The sequence below is a fragment of the Numida meleagris genome, chromosome 12 (assembly GCF_002078875.1).
Source record: "Numida meleagris isolate 19003 breed g44 Domestic line chromosome 12, NumMel1.0, whole genome shotgun sequence".
NCBI lineage: Eukaryota > Metazoa > Chordata > Aves > Galliformes > Numididae > Numida > Numida meleagris.
In genome coordinates this window covers 13,941,058-13,962,409 of record NC_034420.1, presented here as the reverse complement: position 1 = coordinate 13,962,409, position 21,352 = coordinate 13,941,058, and the positions used below count along the sequence as shown (strand labels likewise).

Below are 21,352 nucleotides of genomic sequence, written 5' to 3'. Positions count from 1 at the left end.
CGAATCTGCCAGCTCGTTTCAGACCAGAGACATCTGCAGGGCTACTTACGTTGCTCCAGCACCTACAGATCTCTCTCCTAGTCATCAGCCCAGGCCAAGAGCCCTATCCATCATCAAAACGACTACTTGGGCAACAAAATGACTACTTGGGAGATAAAGTGGTTTGGACGGTATAGTGGTATCCAATGATCCCATTATTTAAATTCTACCTGGAGCCCATCTCAGAACATCATCATCATTTGTAAAAAAAACCTCACCGTGACTGTTTTTGTGAGCATGTTGCTATATTTGCTCAAGTAGTTGGCCAATGGAATCCATTTAAACCACGTTAGATTGTTGTGTTGGGGTGTGAGGTTTTTGAGTTTGTTGAGTTTTGTTTGGTTTTTATATATAAATGCAACCACTGTTTTCTTACACACGAGAAGAATGTCTAGACAAGAATGAAATTCAAGAAGTTTGCCATGGATCATAACAAGAAACGAAATCCCAGAGCAGTTCTCCTACTGTCTTTTGTCTCTCCAGAGCCAACTATAACAGACTACCAAATTCTCCCGGGATTACTTTTTTATTAATTACTTAATTAAGTAATTTTTATTAATTACTTAGCTGGCATCCCCTTCCCTTTTAAGGGATTCTGCAGGAATTTAACAGCACCTTGCAGCCCTCACCCGTTGCCTCTTGCATGGATTGCAGCGTAAGCTGGCAATCAGACTTGCACTCTTCCTCCATGGGACTCATTTAGACCACCACCAAGTACCCCAAGACCACAGCCCAGGCATTCTCCCCAAACCAGCTCCCATCAGGCTGAGTCCCACAGGTGCCACACGTCCCTGGCTCTTTGTCAGGAGAAGCACGGTGCTCACTGCAGTCAGGCAGGGAGGCATGGCAGGATGTCACACTCCAGCAGTTCTGAATGCTGGCATCTGGCTTCGTGACCACCAACGTTATTCCGAGGCTGCATTCTCCAGGGGCATCCACAACCTTTGAGCATTTCAGAAGTTCCTGCCAACTGGAGTCAGACCCCACACTTGTAAGGCAGAAAGCCCCAAAATGAGGCATATGACGCTTTAATCATATTTTCAGGTGCTCTTTTTTTTTCAGGTAAAACACCATTTAAAACTTTGCCTGTGTTTAGGTACGCGTTCAAAACCACGAGATGTTACATTTAATTGTCTGTCTGCACTACAGCTGGAGTATCTGAAGTCCTGGGGCTGAGTGGGGACGCAGGGCTGCTGGCTTCTAATTAAAGGCCACGCTGAGACCCCTAAAAAATTGGCCACGGAATTAGTACTGAATCCAAAAGGAAAATCTGAGTTGACTGAAAGGTCATCAAACATAGGGAGATAATTAATGCTTGATGTTCCAGGAAACCCAGGCTCTGACAGTAAATTAAAAAAAGAAAAAAAAAAAAAAAGCAGCACTGGAAGCCTTTGATGAACAATAACAAAAAGATTCTTTCTTTCCTATTCCCATCATGCAAACAGACCAAGCATGGAGATACTGAGGGCTTTATACAACACCAACTGAGCACCCTGCTAAACTTCAAGCCTTTTTTCCCACTGACACAGAGGACAAATCAAATATTCCAAGGGAAAAAGTCCTTTTCTGTTGTTGTTACTATCATTTACTTTTCCGACTAATTCATTTACAGAGTTCGTTAGCTTTTTCTCAGGCAGATTTGGCTCCTCGCCTCATTCCAAAATGAAAATACGCAACCTGCTAAGATTCCAGGGGTGCTCGGGTTCTGACACCAGGCTCAGCGGGGCTGGTGTTTAAAACAAAAAAGCAAACAAGCAAAAAAGAAAAAAACCACTTTCAGTACGTTTTTGCACGGAGGGGATCTGCAGCAACTGCAAAAAAAAAAAGCATTGGAAAATAGCAAGAGCAAGATAGGAACAAAAGAGGTTGTGAACAAAGAAAAATTATGAGCAGTCAATATAATTAAGAGTAATAGTACCTCTACTGCTGAGAAATAATAGCTACTTGTATTCGTGGAAAAGCTGAAAAAATACCAACTGCTCATTTAAGAAGGCTTTAAAAACACATGGGATCACAGAATCCTTGAGGATGGGAAGGGACCTCTCGAGATCATCTATTCTAACCCTCTGCGCTCAGCGCATAGTCATAAATTTACCTAATTAAAACTTCAAAAGAAGAAAAGCTAAAGAGCTGCAATCCCTTTCTGTAACATTCAAAGGAAAAGAATAACTTTCCATTTGTTTAGTTTCTTCTATCACATTTTTGATCTGCCCTTAGTGACTGGGGAGTCTGGGAAAAATATCAACTGCTGCTGCTGAAAATGGGGAAAATTCCTGTGCCTGCATCCTGCACTTGGCAGCGACACCCAAGAAAATGTTCAAAGCCACTTGCATCAAAGTGGCTGAAGTGCCAAAAGTGAACGGAGAACGGAGAGCTGAGGGTGGCAGGGCTGCAGCAAACCAAGCTTACAGAGACATGGAAGAAGACCAGACCCCCAGCTTCTATCCCCAGGCTCTGGGTGGCACTTGAAGAAGGGAAGACCCACTTCACTGCACAGACTCTAGATTTGCTTTCTTTCCAGCTGGATAAGCAGCATCAGATTCAAAGCACATGCAGATCCAGGCACACGGGCTTGCTAGAAGAGCAGGACAGAAAGCAACATGGGCAGAAATAGGTCTGTGGAATGGGGGAAGGAAGAAGAACTCAGTGTGGGAGCCTGCATTAGGAGAGGACTGGCAGGATCCGTCTGAAGGGCGCGTGGCACAGCACCGGTTGGACTGCCGGCAAAAGAGATCCATGGTGCGGGCAGCAGACATCTTGGCAGGATCAAAGCCTTATTTTTAAATCTGCCCATTCCAATTCCAGCGTTTGAAGCCAGAAATAGCGCAGGCATAGCAGGAGCACCATATGGGGAGCACAGTCCTCTCCAAGATGGGGCGAGCGAGCAGGGGTCGGGCTGCGTGTGCAGTGCTCATTTCAGTGCTGAGCGTTCATCCAGGCTTCGGCTTTTAGAGTAAACACGGTGCTAATTTGATTGTGCTAAAGGTGGCATGCAAGTAATACCTGCCTCCAGGAGCAGCTCGATTGCTTTAAAGGTAAAACAAAGTCAGTATAAAAGGTTGACGCGTATTCCTTGAGATCAGACTTGACAACCATCCTCCTGACATATTTAATATAAAATGTAGATGCCAGCACACTGCAGAACCTCTGGATTCTCATCATCCAAGCAAGCTCTTCAGGTCTTTTTTTCCATCTCTCTACCGTGCACTGCAGCCTTGGCCTCCAAATCCACTATGATTCCATTGACGCAGCTGATAGGAAACTCATGGGCATTTATATCCACCCTGGCTAGGTCTGTCCGGTAACAACAGGAAGAAAATTTGCTTTTGGCCTTGCACATCTGCCCAGACACCGGGCCCCTGCTTCATCAGCTGCTCTGCACCACACCTGCTCACCACCGAGATGGGATGGGGAGGTACAGAGCTGCAGAGGAAGGAGCATCTCTGCAGGTTGCCAGCGCATCACGTCCCCACGCAAGGGCCACCAGCAGGGGCAGGTCCTGCACTGCTCCTAAGCTGCAGGTGGCTCAGAATGAGCCTCGCATGGAACAGGAGCTCAAAGAACGTGGCCCCCAAGCACGACCTCCCCAGCCCTCCCCACAGTCCCCGGCTGATTTTTACGACAGTTTCCACATTGCCTCCAGACGCTGCACCACAGCTACAGGATTAACTGCTTATCTACCTTTTCTCTCATCACTGGTTGCACTAAGCCCTCTCCCTGACCCTCTCCATCAGCACAGTGTGTCACTTCACTGCCCAAAGGCACATCCCACGCACTGGCCAGCCAGCAAAGCTGGTGAAAAACCCACTGCTGGCAACTCCTCCACATCCTGTCACCCACGTACCAGCACCAGCTGTAGGCAGCACTACAAATAAAACAACAGCTTACCTGAACATGTTAATTTCTACATAAATTACTGAATTTCTACTTCATACGCTTCTGAGGATTTTTGGTAGGTTGATTACACATTTCAGATGGTTGGGGCTACATAAAAACCATCCACTTTACTGTTCAGCATTTAGATTCATCTCCTAACTGGTTTTAACTTCTCAGTAGCCATCCTCCTGAAAAAGCAAACGCTTTCCAGTCCTGGTCAAAAAGCCTTGAAAGGCTTAAATATTCACAGGAGTGATGACAGAGATGCAGAGAACATCTCCTTTGTACAGCAACAAATTGTCTCAAACCCCCACAGCTGTAGGTAAGCCAGAACCATCACCTAAGTTGCATTCACCAGTGCACTGAACACGGCATAAAGCACTTGGCTTGTAGGATCAAAGGTAGGAAACCTGTCATCATCTGGGGCTATTATGAATAGAGAAAGTGTTTACCCAGGTTCTACCCAGGCTGAGATCCCAAAATACACACAGGAAACAGATTACTTCCATCTCAAATCTCGTTGCCCATTTCTAGCTAGAGCAGCTCAGTCAGCCTTCTGAACCCCGCTGGCTCTACCCAGACCCTCAGTTTCCCTCTGCTTCCTCCTCTCCACCACTCCCTTACTGGGAAAGAGCAAAGACGAAGCTTCTCACAGTATTTAGCAAGAACGTAGACATGACGCAATGGCCCAGAACCACGATTTAACAACTCATAATTCAGGTTTACTAATCAGGACAATGCAAATTAAAGTTTTGATTGGGGAAGCGAAGGAGGGTGGGGGAGAATTAGGGACTTTCAGCAGCCATAGTCTCTAGGTCAAACAAATCATTTCCATTCTCTTGGGTCATTTTTTAACTAAAAAATAACAACAACTACAAAGCAAGGGAAATACAGGGATAAACTTTGGCTCCATTGAGAAAGCCATGTGATTTTACCAGTAGAAGTAGCAGGCTACCAAACAGCTGAGGTTTCACCAGACCCATCCTTTTCCTCCCCAGGGCTTTTGTCTGGGTAGAATTGGAGATTTTGCTCATCTGTCTGCACTCATCAATGGTAACATACAGATCTCATCTGGGAAGCCTCAGACTTGCCACACATGTATTGTAAACCCAACTGTACCTGCACACCAAATCCAGCGACTCCGGAACACGACGTGTTTACTCTTCATGCACAGGCCACCCGCTTTCCTGAGAGCACCTCTGAGACACAGGAGAAGAACGGTCATCAGCTTTGAGTTATAACAACAACCAAGAGCTACACTTAGTAAAGAGAGGCTTGAAGCTAGAGTGAAAACGGTGCTGCATTCCACCCCAAGTCTCTGTTCTCAGTAGGTCAGCTGGAGCTCATAGCCTGGACAGATCAAAACCAGCGTGCATAGAAGACACTCAACCATTCAGGTGTATATTATGAAGAACTTTAGTTTTTGATAGCCCATGTTTCTGGCATGGTAAGGATTCCAGAAATTATAATTTGTCACACATTAGGAAGGAATTAGTCGAAGGAGCAGCAATATCCCTGAGCACTGAGCACAGTGGGGACACAACCAACCTCAGACAGTGAAACAGATGCCAGGACCACCTTCGTATCACTCTTGGAGCCAAGTTCAAGCCTGCTTTGCCTTCTCTGGTGTTCATTCCACGTAAGTGCCAAATGACATTAACATGAAGGCTCCCTGAAATTCCATCTCACTAACATTTAACAACAAGCTATTGATTTGTGTCTGTCTCGTGTCAAGCCTTGTCAGCAAGCTGCTGTGAAGGACATGTGAGCAGAGCGCAGCGCTCCAGAGACGTTCAGCGGCCACTGCAGCTCCCAGAGGGATCTGCACACTTCAGTAATCAAGACGATTCCACTTTCCCAAGCCAGATGGTTGACTGATCTGACACTGTAGAGCAGGGCCACGCTAAAGAGTTTTTGTCGTGCTTCATTACACAGTCTGTTTCCAGGTAGAGTTGAACACCTGCAGATACCTGGAAACAGCAACAACAACAAAGAAAAAACAACAGAAATGCATTACTCTCAAAACTGTCATAAGACAGAGGTACAGCAATACACCGTTAAAAAACTCTTGATCCTTCTTAGGGAGATCATTGCAATATACAGATTTTCCTAGGAAGTATTTTGCTCTTGGAACATTGCAAAATTTTTGGAGGGTGTGGATTTATTTAAAAATCGCTTTTGTTCTTTTATCAGTTCTGAAAAGAAGGAAGAAAAAAACGACCCAAACCCTTTCCCCATCCCTCTCTTTAATTGTATTGACATTTTGTCTATATCTCCGGAGACCGGGGTTAAAGTTTCAGCTCAGTCACAAGTTCAGGGCTTGACGGAATTGCTTCAGTCCTTAATAATTATTTGTCCACATCGTAAAACTATTACCCCCCAATCAGCCTCCATTAGCCTCTGTTGTTTGGCCAAGGCAGCAGGCTGTATGGCTGACACCTGAAGCACAGCTGGGCTGGGCTGGTTGGGAACGCAGGCACTGCCCGCATAGAACACGCTTCCAGTTTGGGAGTGCTGTTTGCTTTGGGGGGAGAAAAAAAAAAGGATCAATTCCACACAAACTTTAAGAGGAGTGATTACTTTATTGACATATTTCCCAGCAGCTCATGGTTGGAAGCTATTCTTGGCACTGGAGAAAAATCAAGGTCATATCATGCTTAGATTGTATCTAATTAATTTTTCATACTAAAAATGTTTTCCAAGTCAGATGGCTGATACGTGGTTATTTAGAAAGCAGAAGGAGCAGTAAGGAAAAAAAACAAAGCCCTCAACTTTGCTCACGGAACAACCTTTTACCTATGGCCTTGCTCGTCACTTTGTGTTCGATACTTTTGTGCAGGGAAGGCACTACAGAGAAGGATGAGTCTTTAGGATTTTAATACATCCATTGCCGTGACCTTTAGAGTTATCCTTTCCCACTCAAGCCAAACTCTCCAGGTAAAACCCTGAAGTACAAAATGCTGACCCCTGGGTTACCTTCTGCTAGGTAGGAGGATAGCAAGAGGTAGTGAAAGACCTTTGGGTCACCTCCATCATCATCCATGAGTAACATGGGGCCACAGAGAAAGACACACAAGGGAAACCTGGAGTCCGGCTCTGCCGTGGCTCCTTGTCAGCTTCAAGGTGCACTTTGCTAACAGCCAAAAAAAGGAAGAGCATCCTGCCAGGACAGCCCAGCAGGGACAGGGCATGCTGCAGAAGCCACATAGCAGCAATCAGAGCACGTTTGCCCGTGCTGGTGCAGAGAGGGACAAAGCCTCTCCTGGGTACAGTGCAGACTTGCACAAGTGATGTGAAGGCATTTCTGCCCTGCTCCTGCCAGCATCTGCCAGAATGTCTCAGGGAAAGGAAAATACGTGCTCCTTAATTATAGCCCTTCTGTTGTTCGACTCAGGGGTCTTATTAAAAGGAGAAAGCACAGGGAGCGGCTAATCAGCTGCTCCTAACAAATGAAGTTCCGGAGATAGATTTTTCAAGTGATTAGTGGTGCAAACATGAATTTCACAACTCAAACGCAAACCTTTGCATTTTCATCCAGCAACTACCTTCATTAGGCAAGAAAGGACCAGAGAGGGATGGCTGACAGCCAACACAGCCTCAAATGCCGATGGCTTTATTACCAGAGGACACAGACTTAAAAAACGTATTTTGCAGCTCTGTTTCTGAAGTCCAAATAACTCCGCAGGTTCCACGTGAGGCTTTAATTAGTAGCTGTACCTTTGCACATGCAATTCTCACATGACAAAATATCGCTTGCTGGCCAAAATGCCATTCAGCAGCATCTTAGCACTGCCACTCCCGTGCTCAAGAGCTCTAATGACAGAGGCAACAGCTGCCAGCAACTTACAGGCTGAAACAGGGAGCGGAGCAGCTCAGAGACAGATGATACAGCCTGAAGGGAGCTGACAATAAGCCTGGTGGCAGCAGACAGCACAGAGGCTTGCTGTGCTTCTTCCCTACCTGCCAGTACCGGGAGGTGACGCGCACTTGCAGCTGGGATAGGAGGGAGCATCAGCAGGGAAAGTTGAGCCACAGAAGTTGAGATGAGAGAGCCTGTCTAATAGATCACCAACTAGATTTAATTTAAACCTCCAAGAAGGACAGTGTTCATAAAACCTTCCCTTGTTTACCACTCATTGCCTGATTTTATGAAGGTACAAGTTGTACAGCTTTCACCAGCGACTTAGTACCTTTCTGAGCAAGAGGGAAACAACTGTTTGCACCCACAATCTGCACATCTCCACCTCCTCCTTGGCTCCACACACGCTGGTGCCAGAAGACTGATTTTTCCTCCATGTGCTCCATTTCCCCAGCTCACGCTGGGCGATCTGAACCTGAGCAGAAAGCAGCACGGCTTTCTCCCAGACGTGAGTCTGTGACATTCCCAAACATCAGCCCTCAGTCCCTTGGATGCCGAGTTCACGTTTGTCAGGGCGGGAGAGAAGGGTGAAGTGTGTGAAGCTGAACACAGCAGCATGCAGAGCTGTGAATCCCTGAGTCCCTGCAGCCGGAGAGGGAGACTGAGCCGATGCTCTTCCTTCCTTCGTGCTTGATCCCTTGAGAGAGTTTCTGGTGGGTGTCAGCTTCTATTCCTTCTCCCTCTCCCAGCTCCAGCAGGGAGGGCAGGGAGCTCAGAGCTGAGGGCATGGCAGTCACAGCAGCACTGCTCCTTCTGCCCTCTGTGCTCTCATTACAGGGCACTGCAGGACATTCACTGTGTAAACACAGCCTGCCACTAACGGGGAGTTTGCTGCCCATGAAAAGCCAGGACTTATAATTAGTGCAGTCCTGCACTGTTACTGAACCTGCCATTAACAGTTATAATTAACTGTTGACCACGGAAGCATGAATTAAAGCACTGTCTATACATCGTACAGCTTGATATAAATTATTCCCCACCTATAGTGAAACCAAGCACCAGCAACAGACCCTCTAGGCAACAACCTCCTGTGCCCTGCTCTCCCCATGCTCATTTCCAGATGCTGCTTCCTACCAGCAGACCCCATCTCCACGGCAGGTGCCCCATCACACCCCACCTGACAGGGCCCTCCTGGACAGACTACATCTCAGCGACACACACTTCCGAGTTACAGTTTCCTGAACCCTGAATTACCCCAGACAACGGCACACTGCATCCAGATGGGGATGTTTCTCCTCTTCCTTACACAGGTGCAAAATCACAGGACTACACGTGAATACCGACGGGACATGAGGGTAAAGGCTGATCCCTGTGCTTACGCAGACCGGCAGATAACCGCTCCGCAGCTCCCAGCAGAATTAACTCACTGTCATGGTTTTATGATTTTCGGTTATTGGTATTCCACATCATAACATCATGTAGTGAATGTACCTGGTTCTCAGAAGAGAAGGACTACTACAGTCCCCACGGCACTTTGCTCCTCTGTTACCATTTTCCAGCCGGAGGGAAAAGATAAAAGCTCGCAGTATAAAAACTTGCAGATCACGAGACCTCGTCCCTTTTTCCGCCGTCTCTCGTCTTGGCAGCACCTCGCTCTCCAGCCGTCTTATCGTCGGTAGTAGAGTAAGGCCTACCTTGATTTTGGGACATTCTCTCTCTCTGTATTGGATTTATCAGCTTAAATTGTAATTATATTGTATTATAGTGTGTTGTTTTGCATTCCAATATTTTATTTAGTAAATTAGTTTGTTTCTCCTCAGATTGTTGCCGCTGTTCTTTGCTTTCAGGGCCATCTCCCTACCCTTTTCCCCTTTCCCCTTTTCCCGGGACGTGGGCCCTTGGGTCCCCCGTCCCCTTTGTCACGGAATCGGGCCTAACGCCTGTAAACCGTTGACACTCACACCCCATGTGCACGCAGTGTGATCAAGATATGAGAAGGAATGCACTGCATAAATGCACATTTGTCAACAGGAGAGGAACAGCTGAGACCAATTTTCATTTTCGCTTCTGCACGTAGATATGCTTCGTAGATATCTTCCTTCAGCAAACGATTCAATCCATCACAATTAAAGTAACACAATGTAATCTTCCCTTTGATTTAATTGTTCCCCTTCTGCCAGATATACAAGTTCAAAATACTTTCAAAATGCATTCAAAGTACTTTTAAAATAGAAAGATTTCCAGAATTAGCACAAATCTCCTCCTAATGGGTTTAGAACTACACGCTGGGAGTCTTGCAACACATTGATTTTTGGTACTTGATTTAAAAAGATTTCCAAAGTGTGCCAGCAGGAATCTGAGCTGCTATTTCCCAGGAAGCTCTAAAGGACCTGGGCACTCAAATCCCCCACAGACCAATCTGCAGCCGCTCTCTTTCCCACGTGGGCCCAGCCGGGATGAGGGGAGTAGAGCTAACCCACCAGCACAGCTCCGGAGCAAAGCAGTGGGGAAGGTCGCAAACACCAGGTCAGAACAAGAGATACAGGGGAAGAAGCCAAGCAGAAATCTGGATGAACCCTACAGCTTGGAGGATGATGCTCGGGAAGAGGGAATGCCCGGCTGGTAGGCTCCATGCCCCAGCAGTTTTTCTCACTGCTAACCTGACAGCGTAAAAGCTTTTCCCAACCAGCCATAAGCTTTCACAAGGTAAAGTATGTATTTACACACAAACCTGCCAAACAGCAAATTAGAGCTCTGCTCAGAACTTCTGCCCACTCCTGTAACCAGGAGACAGATGGAGAAGCACAGTCCAACATCACCCCGTTAATGAATGTGGTTTCTCCTATCCTCTCCTCCCATCCTCCATCTCTCAACTTTGATTTCACCTCCCTCCCCTTGCTGTACTTCCTCAACATTAGATCTCATGCCCAAGCTCTGCCATGGAGCAATGGCAGTGCTGACGCCTCTCTGGGGAAGAGCTGAGGAGCTCTTAGCACGGGGCAGCCCAGCGCTTTCAGCAGCAGCTGGGACACCAAGCACTGCAGTGCCGTGCACACACACGTGTGCAAGGAAAGCAGCAGCAGGTCTCCTCCCCATGCTCTCCCAGAGCTAAGAGTGGCCGCCTGCTCTTGCACACATTAGCTAAAGCTCACGCACCACATTCTGGAAAGCAAATACACCGAACTGTCAGCGCTGCCGGAGGAAATTATCACATGCCATCTTTGCAAGAGTTAGAGTAATTGTGCTTTCATGAGATTTGGCTCTCCAAATTGCAGAGCTGCTGGCAATAATTAAGAGAAATGGCACACAACAGTGTTGTAAGGATTTAAGCTTCCATTAGCTGTTGAAAGAGGGTTTTATACAAGCAGTTGTTGCAGGAACCCTCCCTCAGTGAATGATTCAAAGGGAATGATTATCCACACCAAGCCATGGAGCTGCACGTTACACTAAAGCACTTGTCCCTGCTCGCCCAGAGCTTTGCAACCACTTAGCAAGGCAAAGGATGCTAAAACAATCAGCACATCCAAACTCCTACTGCAGCACGTGTGCACCAGGACCCCAGAACATGGCCTTAGAAATTTTCCTTACCTGTATGTATATACTTGAAAATTAACATGCCTCGTATTCTTAATTCTCATGTCTGCATTTTTATTCGTCTGCCTCACCTGAAGATGCTGGAACTAAATGCAACGCACATTTGCATCAATGAAAGATTTTCCCCTCATCTCCAACAGAATTAAATGAAAAGTCAATGCCAAGGTCCTATCACACTGTGATACTGACCATTATATTATGCATATATCAGTGCTGGCAACACAACATAACATTATGTTGAATCCTTTAAGAACAGAGTCTTATCAAAGGCAGAAAGCGTGCCCTCCCAGAACAAGGATGGTATCTGCAGAGCACACTGCAATGTGGGGAACACTGCATGTCAGCAGCACGGCCAGGACACACAAAGGCATGTTAGTGGACTACACAGAGATCCCAGGCACTTTTAAGTAGTAAAAATAATAATGTTAAGGACCCCTGCTGCAGCCTTACTCTTACAGCTTCAGTGCTGCATGGTACTGGTGCCACCTGCCGTCTGCTCTGCGCTGGGCAGATCAAATAACTGCAGCAAACTCAGCTACTTCATATCAGAATCACCCACGCTGTGCCCTCCCTGAGCCTTTCATACTGACAGCTGTGCTCTGCCACAGGCCCTCGGGCTGCTGCCCAGCCACAAGCCAGATCTCACTTGAGGTAGGAGGTCACTGAGTGCTGAGCCCAGGTGCTGCACCACGGGACGGGCACTGCTCTGTTCAGACATCCCTGCTCGCAGAGCAGCACACCAAGCACATGCAGGGTGCTGACAGCAGGCAGCCCAGGCACCCGTGTGGTGACAGACCTGCATCCAGTGGGAAAACTCACCCGAATAATCAACATATGTCGTGGAGCTGTATCACTGTGCAGTTTGCAGAGGTTTGTTAGGAGCCAGCTCGGGGGCACATCAGCGCACTGTCTCTATAGGTATCAAAGTTAAGTGTCCTAGCCAGGACTGGCAAGCATCCAGCAACGTTCACCACTCCTCAAATTACCCATAGATATGTGTGTACAGCTCTGACTGATACGGCTTTAAGTTACAGTGGAAAATATATGAGATAGATCAAAACGCCAAGTTAAACCCAAGGGAATGGTACCAGAAGGCGCAGCTCTCAGATCACCCACTAAGTGGATGCCTGAAGGCATCATATAATGTATTGCAACACTGAGTCAACTTTAATTTGAGGCTGGTCAGACTGCCCACTAACACATGCTCCTGGGATTCAGCGTGTGGAGAGCAAGCAGCACCTCTGCTAAATTGCTTACAGAAGTTAATGCCCGAAGATGACTGAGGATGTCTGCCAGCAATGCCACTTTTATTACATAACACACATTTCCAAATTGCTCACGCTCATTTGCAATCCTTTTCCACCACACCTGCTCAATCCTCTTGAAGGCTACAAACATGTGCCAGCAGAATCTAGAAGAGGATTTGCCTAACGCTGACATCATCAGAGAATTTACTCCAATACACTGTGATAAACAGCCAGGCTGGCTCCGCGACCACATCACGTCCACGGGACAGTGGCTAACAGAAGAAAGGTCAAACATCTCCTGTCGTCCAAATACAGCATCACCTCCCTGAAGCCTGAGGAGCCACGCCAGCCCAAAGGGTTTGGACCAGAACACGAATGAGGACAGAGGCAGCCGGAGCAGTGACTGCCGCTCTCAGACAGGTTTGGCTAGATTTAATCAGATTGGCTCAGCCTCCCAGTGGGTCCAGTTTCAGACAGGTTGGACTAAGTTTACCCAGCAAAACTTGGCTGGGTTTGTCAGTGCTCACCACCCACCTGGAGACCTCAGTGTGAGAAGATAGGAAGGAGGATGGGGAGAGCCCCAGCACATGCTCACAAGCCCTCCGTGGGCAATCTGTGACACCTCTGTGCGACTTCAGCCTCCCTGAGTTTGTCCCTCCCTGTTCACTGGTGTTTGCTTTTAACCTGTGATCCCACTCACTGCACTTTGCTGAAGAACACTGGGTACCAAGCTGCAGGCATTCAGCAGGCGCAGGAGCCTGACCTCGTGGGGCTGACCACTCAACATCCTCTCTCCCAGCATCTCCCCACAACCAGCCTCTGACTGCCCAAAGTAAATCACTCCCTGGGAAAGACCAGCTGTGTCTGCCAGGCACTCCTCTCCCTCCCAAAATTCATAGCATCACCAAGCTCCCATTTTCCTTGCAACATGAACATCTGCTTATGCTCAGCTATTGCAAGCACAAATGGGAAGATGGGCTGGATTTCCTCAGAGGCTGCAAGTTTCTTCCTAAGCACTGAATCCAAATATTGGCCACAAGAATCAGTTTAACTCATACCACCAAACCCAGCCTAGGTCTAACACCAACTGGCCAGTGAGGAAACTAGTTTTCCACATGGCAGCTCCATTCATTGTGACACTAAGACTGCTTGCTGCCTCCACTCCTCTGTTCAGAAATCTTCTTTGAGGAAAAAAAAAAATCACTGTTCATCTGTCTTGGAATTTGATGTGGTGTCAGTGGAAATGTCATTTCAAAAGGTCCTGACAGAGCCCTTGAGGAAGAAGGGCCCCAGCATTTGCAGCCCTTGCAGCAGCTGCTTTTCCATTTTGAGAAGGGTTTAAGATGGCTGGAATAGCCCGTCTCTTCCCACCAGCCCTGCATTAGAGCCAGTGTCAAAAGTTCATCTGATAATGACGCCATCAGGAGGTGAATAATAGTTTAAATTCCTTGGGCTAGATTGTCTAGCTGGAGGATTCAAGCAGATCCCATTGACTGGACCCCAAGGACTTAACCAGTGCAGAACCCCACACCGGGCAGCTTACATTTCTTCTGCACAACTGCTATGGACCAACATGGTACGTACTGCAAAGATATACCCTGACTACAAATCCACCCCTCACCATGGTAAAGAAATCACCAACTTGTATCCCCGCTTCTCCAACCTCACACCTCCCCCACTGCGGGGCTGCAAGGCAGCAGAGCTGAAGGACAGAGATTCCCCTCCCCCGGGTGCAGATGCCCCGGGGCATTTCACCGCGACTCCGAAAAATGCACAGCCATTAATAACAGTACCAGGAGAGATGCTTTAGCATCTCCCATAAAAGTGATTTATGCTCTTCTGCACAGCTTCTGAACCATGTTGATGAATGAAGCAGGCAGGTAACTGTAGAAACTAAGGAGTTTGTGCTTGCAGGAAAGCTGACCGTCAATATTTTCAAACTGGGAACCTGTGGAAGACCTCCGGGATCCCACACAAGAGGCTAAGGCAGCACACCTTACATTGCTGCATGGTTCTGCCAAGCAGCTGGGTGATTTCTGACAGAACTGCTGAAGGCTGAGGACGCCAAGACTGCGCCCAACGCAGCTGTGAGAGGGCAGGAGACAAGATCCAACTTGCCTACAGATGCTTTCAGGGTGACAGCCAGCTTCGCTCAGGGAGGTCCAGTCCTACCCTTGAGCACCTGCACAAAGCAGCTCCCAAAACACACAGTTAGGCAGCACTTTGGAGCACAGGACCTGCCAGGTGAACGTGCTTCAGAAATGCCCTATCTCCAGCACCTCCTCTACATGAACCTCACTGAACAATGCACCTCGCTTGAGATTTAAGCATGTAATGGCAGTGTTCCTTCAGCTCCCATGGCTTTACACAGCTCCTCTACCAAGGCTGGAGGAGACACTGTTGGACTCAGAGAGATGTATGCGGATTCCACCAAACCCAAGCTATCCTCTGCATTCATTCCTCAGCATCTGAGGAGGGAAAGCAGCTCAAATTTTCTTTAATATCCCAAGTACATAGGAAATTCTGTACATTCCAGATTTGCATAAAAATGCTCTGCTTCCAACGAAGTTTTGTCTCGCTTTTCTTTCTGGCCTTTCAATGCAGAGAATCACAATCAACCCAAACTGGAACCCTTCCAGCACCCAGGAGAACTAACACAGTAAGTTACAAGCAGCTACGGGCCTGGCCACTGTTGTATCTCATCAGCAAACCTGTTTTGTTGCAGCTAATGGCGCTGCTCTCTTGACTTTCCAGCAGGCTGGAGAGAATAAATTGCTGCAGTTTATCCCCATACAGCTGACATTCCCGCCATGCCATCACTCACAAGCAGGGATCCGCACATTAGAAATGTAACCCCCACCCCAGGCAGCCTTCAGTCCTCGGAGGGGAGCTGGAGGAGAGGAGACTTTCCACTTCAAGACTCAGCGCCGCCTCAGGCTGCTGGCAGCAGGAGCCCCAAAAGCAAACGGATGGCTTAGAGGTGAGTAACACTTTAACTTCCATCACACTGATCGTGCTCTCAGGTTACGGGCTAGCTTTCTGGGAGGGGGAAAGGAGAGGCGGGGATCACAGTGCTCCCCTTCCAGCGTGCTGAGCTCTGCTCTTCCTGTGGGCTCATAAAGGGTGGGCATTTGGGCATCCTGGCAAACCAGGAGCTCCAGCCCCTCAGCGTGCCTGCCTGCACGAGCATCTCTTACCTCCACGACAGGCTCTCCCCCTTGAACATGTCACCTTGTGAATGAGTTACTTTGCAAGCAGCCAACCCATCAGTATTTGGTTTAGTGTCTTGGGCTGGGAGAAGAGGCGAAGAGTCCACAAAGCATTCAGCTGCTGCTTTATGCTTGGCTGGGATGCAGGCTCAGGCGTGCAGCACAGCATCCACTGGGCTCCACAGCCTCTTCCTAAAGACAGCTCACCAGTAGGGAAAAAGAAAAGAGAAGGGACAGAGATGCTACAGGGAATAAGGAGGCCAGAAAATGTAACACATATTTTCAGTGAGAGTCTTTTCATAGCCCTGGGAATTATATGCAGCAGAGGTACCAGGAATCACCACCTTCAAGCAGCAGCAGACTGCTCTGATGCTCTAGCAGTGCCTCATTTGCAGCCACAGAAGTTCACAATCCAGCAATAAAGCTACCATCACATACCCTGAGAACACCTTCCCTGAGTATTCCCCAGCAGTGCAGCCCCAGCCCAAGGAAGTTTTGCATGCTATCTTCGGCATAACACAGGGGTGGTGAAAACAAGGGACAGGTGGGGATGGGAGTTCAGAGCCTCCCAACTCCAAATGCAAAAAGCAGCTGAGGAACAAGAGTTTCCTTGGCAGAGCAGGGAGCAAGGCATACCCGAGGGCAGCACCTGCCTCTTGGAAGGACCTTCGTTCTCTCTGTTGCGTGGATATCAACTCATCCCTTCCAGATTTTGCATTTCATTTGGACCAAGCAGCAGGCATGGGGTATCTGAGAGCTTTTTCTGTAACGCTGTGCCGTCTCCTAGAGAAATGCCCAGCTGTTACTTCAGCAGGCAGTGAGAAATTTCAGTGGTTTGTCTTCACGGCCTGATAGAGGAACTTCACCCATTTACCAAAATACTGTTAGCAAGCACTGTAACTCAGCTCTACCTCTGTTGTACATTTAACCTATGAAACGTTAAATGTATTTACTCATCGGCTCTCTAAACAGAATCAAACTATGCAGGAGAGGGAAGCAGGCAGAGGTGACACTCTGGCATCCCTCTGTCTTGTGCTGCAGATGCCTCCGGATCATTCTCTCATTTCCAAAGTCTGACAGACAGGGGACCACCCCTCGCTGCCTGCCCGGGGCTGCCCTGTTGCACCAGCAGCAGCTGCAGTCTGCATCCATTGGGCAGCTGGGCACTGCCACCCAAGCCCAAAAAACACTAGATGAACTTTTTCCTGTAGAAACCTTTTTACAAGAGGGAAGCAGAGACAGTATGACCAGAAATCCTTTCCACCATCTTGAAAACAGAAACAGCAATGAAATGCAATACAGGACTACAAAAATAAGCCATGACTCGCTTTGCTAATGAAATGTCATTATAATCTGAGATTTTGGGCACTGCACCATCTACAAAGATCTCATTTGGGTTTACATCAAGTCAAGCACCGGCTAAAGCCAGCCCTGGCTTTTTAGCTTGCCTCTGGGTGGAAATGAACATATTCCTTAGCAATGCACTCAGGCTGCTTGACAGGCCCCCCATCCGTCTGACACCAGCTGCTTCCAGATCAGATGCCGCACACCCCACTAAAATTAGACTGGTCGTATTCCTGGAGGGGGCCCTGCCTGTGCCCAGCCTTCGCCTGGGCTCCCTAAAGCAGAGCTCACAGCTCGGCACGAGCCAGGTACACGCAGCTTTGAGTAAGCCCAAACATCATTGCTCATCACTGGAACTAACCTCTTCTCCCTCGTGAAACAGGGGAACAGCACAGGCCACTGTCATTACAGCCGGTCACGAGAGCTGAAAGCCTTCACTTCCCAGTGTTAGAAATAACCAGGAGAGCAGGTGTACACTTATTTTTCATTTGAGAAACATCTGTGCAAGAGATTTAACTTTGTGCAACATCCTGCCAGCTCAATTTTCTACAAAATGGTTACGGCTTTGGAAAATTATTTCCCCGTTTTGTTTGACTGTACAGCAATGGCTTAATTTAGGCTGCCTGAATAACGACTTTGGCAACTGGCACTTCCATCTGCATCACCTACACCTCAATTCTACAGACATGCCTCTAAGTACAGTGCCTACCAGTACTCTGATTATTTGCACTTTGTACGCATGATTTATGCTATGTAAAAACTCCGACACTGGAATAGTATACATATACAAAAAAAGCCAACCACTGTTTTACAGTACAGCAGATCCCCCCCGTTCTGTGCTTTGTGGTGTCACTGCAGCACACACAATGGGGATGGCAGTCCTCTGACCGCTGCAGCTCTTCCAGAGGTGGTCCCATGACGTGCCCTGAGTCCCAGCAGTTCTGGATGACTACGCCAGGAGCCTGCTGGCAGGGCCAGAGCTGCTGCCATGGACTCAGGCTCTCAGACACCAGCAGATGCCCCAGCTTCTCCAGCAAAGAGATCAAAGCCAGGGCCGAGCCTAGGCACAGGGCTGGGAGCGAGCTGTTACCAGCCCCTCGCTCTGCCCCTACAGGACTAACACAGAACCAAAATGACCAAATGGCAGCAAAAGCAGAGAGGAGAGAGCTTTCAATAACGCTTGCCTCACAACACAAGTGCTTGCAAGTGGAAACCTAGGTTTTGCGCTTAATTTATGAGTCTTAATCCCACACAGGGACTTAGCACTCTGTGTGAAGTGCTGGCACTGCCTGTCCCCGGTGCTGATGGCTCCGTGTGCCACTTGCGTGCTGGTGTGACTGCCGCTGGTGGAGCTGAAGCTGGCCAGGATTAAGACCAGAAATGCATGGCAAGAACACGGGCAGCCAGGCAGGAGGGCAGGCAGGGCTCAGAAGTCTTTGACCACCAGTCAGGACGCACTTTGCAACGGCTACACAGGGCCCATCTGTGTGATAGGAGATTACATAAGCTACAGCAGTAGAAAAATATGATGCAGGCGCTGCAAAAGCTGCCCCAGCTTTCTATTTGCTTCTGAGTGCAAGTTAGCTATTGGCACCGATCTGCAGACAGCCCCATTGAACATGCTCTCACCTGAGGCTACGCTTTCTCTTTATTCCTGTTCAGTGCAATGTAAAGCAGCAAGGTAAAAGTAAGAGGCTCTGGGTCAGAAGAGGCTCTTTTTGCATTCATTCCATTTTGGTAATTACTAACATAGTACTGCCATCTCCTGCTATGGCAGTCACAACTCACACAGTGCTGGTCACAAAAATTCTGTCTTTGTGAAGAAAGGGGCTCACACGGAGCAGATCAGCACATCTGGTTTGGGGAGAACAGTAATACACACAGAAATAACAAGTCATCATGGAGCACAGGACAGTAAAACCATGAGTCATGCACAGTTAGATGCACTGAGCACACAATTCAGATCTCCTAAGCCTGCTGGAATGAGAACTCCACCTCCTTGGAAGGTGTGCCCCACATGAAGCACAGGGCTGGCCAGGCTGTGCTCTTCCTTGGCTCCATTAATTTAATCCTCATTATGACTCACGCAAAAGTCATTGCTGCACTCTAGGGTGGCCGGGCAACGGGCTGGCTGAATCACACTGCCAGAATTTCTACTTAGGGAAAAAAAAAAATGGCTGTGGGATGCCTTGTGTGTTAGGATTGAGGCCATTTCATTATCCATTCCAGGTGTCCATATGGGGCACTGGCATCTTCATGCACTTGCAACCTTCATGTGTCAGAAATTGTGGGCACAAAATCCATCTGCATTCCCGTAGCTCTGGCATGCAAACAAGTACACAGGTTTTTGCTTTTTTTTTTTTCCCCCACAGAGAAGGAAGGAAGGAAATGACCAGGATCTGTTTAACACGGCACTGCCAATCTGAGCCCTAAATATTCTGTGTACAAAACTCTCACTTCTGCAACAGCAGGGACCAATTGCAGATGAGCATCAGCTCACAGCAGTAGAATCCATAGGCAGAGTACAGGCTTCAGCCACAGCACCAGAACCCCCTGCTGAAGAGCCCCCTGCGGTTTATTTTAACAACTCTGGATCCTCATGATTCCAAGTGGAAGCTTAGCATCTCTTAAAATAAGCTCTAGGCGTCTTAATTTCGGTGCTTAAAAAGGGATTTAGTCGCTTGGTTCTAGGAACTCCAGTCCAATTGAAGTGTCCAGTATCTGTCGGCAGTTCAGCTGTTATCCAAACAAGGGGTAGGAAAGCCAGGATTTTCCAGCCCCGAGAAACAGCTGTGCTCGGAAGAGGCATGTAACAGGAGGAACAAAGTCAGCTCACTCAGCCCTGGGCTGCAGCCGCTGGATGGAGAGCCCAGCTCCCGCAGACATGCACCCCGCTAGGCGGCCCCCGAGCCGCACCTGGAGCTCCGAGCTCTGCCACAGGGGTTGGACCTGAGAGCTGCAGGGCCACCAGAAGGCAGTGAGGAGGGGGAGGTGACGGGGACCCCTCCCTTCACACCACGCCACGAGTGGGACGTGTGCCACGAGCAATAACACGCCGATAATGTGCACACTGGCACTGCCTGTGGATATCAACATCCCAAAGTCCTCATGGCCATGCGAGCCATGCACAGTGTATTGAAAATGATCACTATCTCATCAGAGACAAGTCTAAACTAATTCCAGAATTAAGTTTTCAGCTGTGCTTTTTCCCCACATTAAGACTACTGTGATATATGTTGTTATATTCAGATTGCCAGTGTTATTTTCTTGTGACATTCTGCTCTGTACAATGGACAAACTCATTTTAAGCTTTAGCACAGAATTTCAAGCATGGAGACACTACACACTTGCCAGCAGTTGTGCTGCTCTCCATGCTTGAAAGTCTTTGCTAATCCCACAGCAGGCGTGTCCTTGGAAGCCAGAGCACCTTTTTGCCTCTCCTGGATAACGTGCATGGAAATTCCCACACAACTTTCATGCACAATTTTTCAGATGCAAATCTAATATCCTAACTACTTGGAGGAAAGCATTAAAAACCTAACACACCGAAAATGAGCCCTTAACATAGTGCACTTCAGTGTCTCATCTTCTGAAAATACACTATAAAAACTGCCTCTGTGTTTAGCTGCGTTTCTACAATTCAGGACAAGCATCAGATTCAAACACGATTTGGCAGTTTCCATAAATACCTCATAAATGGCTACAATAACCTCTTCAATCCCATTCATGTCACCAGCTCACACCTACAAAGCTCACGACTGAAGCGGGGACCATTTCCCCGTTTAGCCATGTAGCAGACACAGAGCTCAAGAGAGAGCTTGTACCTTCCCACTGCCTTTAGGAAATCCTCGTTCTTCTCAGTTCTACGTTCAAATCACTGTTAATTTGCACAGATCAGTGTCACAAGACACCCAAGTGTCTAGAGTACATTCCCAAAGTTTGAACACCTCGACAAAAATGCGTAACGCCTTCAGGTGCATGCAGATGGCTTGCAGAACGCAGCACTCAAATTAACTGAAGGCTGCTTCCCTGTCTTTCTATTTGAGCCTGTTTTCCAAACCAAAGGCATGCTAGTGCATTAATATGATGATGTAGCCTAGGCCTGCCTTACCTCTAAATGTAGATTTAGAGAAGTACTCCTTCCCCCTACCCCTAGTTCATAACGCAGCGTATTTCAGATCCAG

The 21,352-nt window shown here is 47.9% G+C and overlaps 1 long non-coding RNA gene across 2 annotated transcripts in view; it reads right to left on the bottom strand.

Moving 5' to 3' along the window:
• LOC110405461 overlaps window positions 1-21,352 on the bottom strand; it is a 46,783-nt gene that overhangs the window by 2,473 nt on the left and 22,958 nt on the right. For both annotated transcript variants that reach the window (XR_002442883.1, XR_002442884.1), the window contains exons 6-7: window positions 5,464-5,885; window positions 5,035-5,114 (exon numbers count right to left, since the gene is read on the bottom strand). This is a non-coding gene — a long non-coding RNA (uncharacterized LOC110405461). The remainder of the gene's footprint in view (window positions 1-5,034; window positions 5,115-5,463; window positions 5,886-21,352) is intronic.